Source organism: Ornithorhynchus anatinus, chromosome 4, assembly GCF_004115215.2.
Source record: "Ornithorhynchus anatinus isolate Pmale09 chromosome 4, mOrnAna1.pri.v4, whole genome shotgun sequence".
Taxonomy (NCBI): Eukaryota; Metazoa; Chordata; class Mammalia; order Monotremata; family Ornithorhynchidae; genus Ornithorhynchus; species Ornithorhynchus anatinus.
Window position 1 is genome coordinate 102,616,785 of NC_041731.1, and position 5,258 is coordinate 102,622,042.

General features: G+C 47.0%; 1 non-coding gene across 1 annotated transcript; it reads left to right on the top strand.

Annotated features, from left to right (window-relative positions):
• The first annotated feature begins 1,282 nt into the window (after positions 1 to 1,282).
• Positions 1,283 to 1,420, top strand: LOC114811738. The gene has a single exon (XR_003759434.1). It is a non-coding gene; the product is annotated as a small nucleolar RNA SNORA7 (small nucleolar RNA).
• The last annotated feature ends 3,838 nt before the right edge of the window (positions 1,421 to 5,258 follow it).

The following is a 5,258-nucleotide window of genomic DNA, read 5'->3' on the forward strand; positions in this document are numbered from 1 at the left end:
TTTTGAAGTTGCCCTTTGCTGGCCAAGAAACCCATCCTGAGTTGGACTCACAATCGTGCGACCAGGAGGACAGTCGTTCTGTAGGTTTTAAGTGTGCTGTGGGCAGGGAACATGTCTACCATCTCCCCTGTAATTGTACTCTCCCAAGCGCTTAGTACAGTGTCAATCAGTCAGTCAATCATATTTAGTGAGAGCTTACTGTGTGCAGAGCACTGTACTAAGCACTTGGGAGAGTACACTACAACAGTGCGTGGCTCAGTGGAAAGATCACGGGCTTGGGAGTCAGAGGTCACGAGTTCAAATCCCAGCTCTGCTGCTTGCCAGCTGTGTGACTGTGGGCAAGTCACTTAACTTCTCTGTGCCTCAGTGACCTCATCTGTAAAATGGGGATTAAGACTGTGAGCCTCATTAGGACAACCTGATTATGCTGTATCTACCCCAGTGCTTAGAAGAGGGCTCTGCACATAGTAAGCGCTTAACAAATACCAATATTATTGAACAGACACATTCCCTGCCCCACAACAAGCTTACAGTCTAGAGGAGGGGAGACAGACGTTAATAGAAATCAATAAATGAAAGATATGTACATAAGTGGTGTGGGCTGGGAAGGGCGGGGGGGGGGGCGGTGAACAAAAGGAGCAAGTCAGGACGACGCACATCTCCTCCAAGAGACGTTCCCAGGGTAAGCCCTCATTTCCTCTTCTCCCATTCCCTTCTGCATCGCCTTTTCACTTGAATTTGTAGCCTCTATCCCACCTTCCCTCAGCTCCACAGCACAAACCTATATAGCTGAAATTGATTTATTTATGTTAACATCTATAACCCCCTCTAGACTATAAGCTTATTGTGGGCAGGGAACTTGTCTCTCATATCTGTTAGAAGCAGCGTGGCTTAGTGGAAAGAACCTGGGTTTGGGGGTCCGAGGTCATGGGTTCTAATCCCAGCTCCGCCACTTATCAGCTGTGTGACTTTGGGCAACTTCACTTCTCTTGGCCTCAGATACCTCATCTGTAAAATGGGGATTGAGACCGTGAGCCCCATGTGGGACAGGGACTGTATCCAACCCAGCAGTTAGTACAGTTAGTACAGTGCCTGGCACATAGTAAACACTTAGCAAATGCCACAGTTATTTCTATGATTACTAAGTGGTTGGGAGAGGATAATACACTAGTTGGTAGATAATGATCTCTGCCCACAGGGAGCTTACAGTAAGTCTGCAGGGAAAGACTGACGTTAAAATCCATTGCGTGGAGGGAATATAGTAGAGTATAAAGATATGGGGCCCCTCTCAGGATTGCATCTGGAGAGTTTCCAGTACTTTACCAGTCTCAACTACGGGAGGGAGAGTCAAGGAAAGGCCTACTCATTCCGTTCCTAGCTTGGGCAGTGGCTAGCGAGTGGAAGGCAATCTGCTACAAGTCAAAATTCATCTGTGTTGGACAGCAAAGTCAAGGGACAGATTCGAGGGTGGAGACTTGAGTTTACTGTGTGGAAGGGGTCAGTGAAAAATCACTTCTGTATTTTTAATCAAGAAAATTCTAAGGATAAGACTACCACAACGATTGGAGGTGGAGCGTTCTGGGAGAGATGTGTCCATGGCGTCACTATGGGTATTCATTCAATTCATTCAATAGTATTTATTGAGCGCTTACTATGTGCCGAGCACTGTTCTAAGCGCTGGGGTAGATACAGGGTAATCAGGTTGTCCCACGTGAGGCTCACAGTCTTCATCCCCATTTTACAGATGAGGGACCTGAGGCACCGAGAAGTTAAGTGATTTGCCCAAAGTCACACAGCTGATAGGTGGTGGAGCTGGGATTTGAATCCATGACCTCTGACTCCAAAGCCCCTGCTCTTTTCACTGAGCCATGCTGCTTCTCTGTGTACAGTGCGTGACACATATTAAGCACTTAAAAATACTGTATATATATATGATAATAATAATAATGTTGGCATTTGTTAAGCACTTACTATGTGCAGAGCACTGTTCTAAGCGCTGGGGTAGACACAGGGGAATCGGGTTGTCCCATGTGGGGCTCACAGTCTTCATCCCCATTTTACAGATGAGGGAACTGAGGCACAGAGAAGTTAAATGACTTGCCCACAGTCACACTGCTGACAAGTGGCAGAGCTGGGATTCAAACTCATGAGCCCTGACTCCAAAGCCCGTGCTCTTTCCACTGAGCCACACTGCTTCTCTGTAAAAGGTATCTAAAAGGTACTGAGCCAGGTGAGTTGATGAAAGGTCCCTGGCCAAATCCTTGATGACCTTCAGCTGGGAAACAGCCCAGACCACCCAGGAAATGATGTCAGAGATGGGGAGACCCACCTGTGGGGCAGAAAGGGAAAAAGTGCAGGATGTTGGGTATTAGTGTGGTGGTGATAATGAAGATGTTGGTATTTGTTAATCACTTACTATGTGCCAGGCACTGTACTAACAGCTGGGGTGGATACAAGCAAATCGGGATGGAAACAGTCCCTGTCCCATGTGGAGCTCGCAGTCTTCATCCCCATTTTACAGTTGAGGTAACTGAGGCCCAGAGAAGTGAAGTGACTTGCCCAAGGTCACACAGCAGACAAGTGGTGGAGTGGAGATTAGAACCCATGACCTCCTAATAATGTTGGTATTTGTATTTGTTAAGCGCTTACTATGTGCAGAGCACTGTTCTAAGCGCTGGGGTAGACATAGGGGAATCACGTTGTCCCACGTGGGGCTCACAGTCTTAATCCCCATTTTACAGATGAGGGAACTGAGGCACAGAGAAGTTAAGTGACTTGCCCACAGTCACACAGCCACCAAGTGGTAGAGCTGGGAGACCTCCTGTCTCCCAGGCCCATGCTCTATCCACATGGCCATGCTTCTTCATAACTGTGGCACTTCTCAACCTTCTCTGCGGATCAAGAAGATCATACGTCAGGGTATCAGTGTTGGGTGGCCGTTCTCCACACACCTGCTCCAGAAAACGGCATCGCTTCATGCCCCTCATGAATGAGTTTGTTTTTGAGGTAACTGCTGGGAAGGTGGGGTGGGTTGGGCCTTTGAGGGGACTCGGGGAAGGGGAAGGGGACTCTCTTCCAGGGATCCTGGTAGATCACTCGTAACACTTTCCTCTCTGGCCTGATCAGTGGGCTGCACTGGGAATCCCCATAATTCATTTTAAATCAGTCAGTGGAATTTACTAAATGCTTACCATTTGCAGAGCACTGTCCTGAGCATCTGGGAAAGGACAATCCAACAGGATCAGTGGACACATTCCCTGCCCACAGTGAGCTCACAGTGTAGAGGGGGAGACAGACATTAATATAAATAATTCATGCTATATACAATCTAATGTTAACTGTTTTGGGGTCGGGGCAGGACAAAGCAAATGTCCAAGGGTCACAGATCCAAGTGCATAGATGATGTAACAGTGGTATTTGTTAAGTGCTTTACTGTGGGCCAGGCACTGTACTAAGCACTGGGGTGGGTGGATGCAAGCGAATCAGGTAGGACACAGTCACTGTCCCACATGGGGCTCCCAGTTTCAATCTCCATTTTACAACTCAGGCACAGAGGAAGTGAAGTGACTCACCCCAGGTCACACAGTAGACAAGTGGCGGGGCCAGGGTTAGAACCCACGACCTTCTGACTTCCAGGACTGTGCTCTAAACACTATGGTATGCTGATGCGAAGGGGAAAATACTTCAAAAATGCTTCTCATGTAAACCTCACCTTTTCCATCCTCTGAATTGCTCTCGAGAAGGGTGGCGTTTCCTACTTTGGTGTTGTATTCATTCTGGAGTAAGTTTGGAGTCGCTTCAACTCTAACAGTCCCTGCAGGAGTCATTAAAATCTCCAGTGCTCACGGTCACAAATCTAAGCGGGATTTCATTTTGTAACCTGAAAACGTGTTTTTTTTGGTTTGGTTGGGTTGAGTAGTTTGAGCATAAATAATTCAGGAGAGTTAAAGGCCGGTACATTGGGGACCTGGAATATCACTGTGAAACCCTTGCAGTATCTTTTCCAGTATATTTAATCGAATATATTTAATGCATTTAAAATAAAGGGACTGGAATAGATCACTAAGAAAATGCTGCCTTCCATCTTTAGGAGCTTCGGTCACTTGCTTCCGAGCGATCATCTGAAGAAGGAGGAGGCCTAGTTAGAATCTCTACCTTCCCTTTCGGAATTTTCTAAAACGCCTATCAAGTGGTTTCAAGTTCAACCGCAGTCATTTTTGACATAATTTTGTTTCCACAGTGGTGTATGTCAGAGACCATGGGATGAGATTCATGTATTTTTCTATAATACGATACCCTTTGTTTATGTCCTCCTTGGGGGATTCTCTTTTGCTGATGTAATGCAATTGCATTTTAAAGTTGTTGCCTCATGTTGGGTACTCCTCTTACTTCTTATCCACTGGTGCGTCAGACTCCGGCCTCTCCTCTTTCTAAAACCCCAGAGAAGGGAGTCTGAGCTCTTTCATAGGTCAGCAGAGCAGAAGCTTCTCTCCCCTCCCCATGCCTAACTCCTGAACGTCATGCATGCTTTCCAGCCTTGTTTTTCCCACTGGGACGGAAGCGTATTTTCCATGACCTCTTTAAGGTAGAAGGTTACTTCCTCGGCTCGTCGTAACCAGATGCCAAAGCCGTTCTGGAGAGGGCCCTGATCCCAGAGGGGTACGACTGTCAAGCTTCTCACAGGCACCGGGCAAGATCTGCACCAAAGGAGAGTGTGGATTAAATTTAGGGGGAAAAACAATAGATAATATCCCTCCCCTCCTCCCACCACCCCTTTAAAGAGTAAGCTTGTTGTGGGGCGGGGAATGTGCTATCGTTCTAGTGTACACTCCCAAGTGTTTAGCACAGTGCTCTGCATATAGTAAGCGCTAGATAAATATGATTGATTAATGGACTGGATTCCATGCTGTATTTCCTTGTGTGTGTCCATCCATCATTGCAAAAGCGTGCCCCGACTTTCTCCAAATCCCATTTCTGACCCAGTTTGGATTTCCGTTCTGCCTATTCCCCTGCTTCCACCTCATATGGGTGCCTCATTCTCCCCTTCACCTCCCCTCAGCTAAACCCCCTTTCCCTCCTTTCCTTCTGCTCCTCCCCCTCTCCCTTGCCCTCCCCTCAGCACTGTGCTCATTTGTATAGATTTTTATTACCCTATTTATTTTGTTAATGAGGTGTCCATCCCCTTGATTCAGTTTATTGAGATTAAGTTGTCTTGTTTTTGTCCTTCTGACTCCCCCCATTAGACTGTAAGCCCGTCA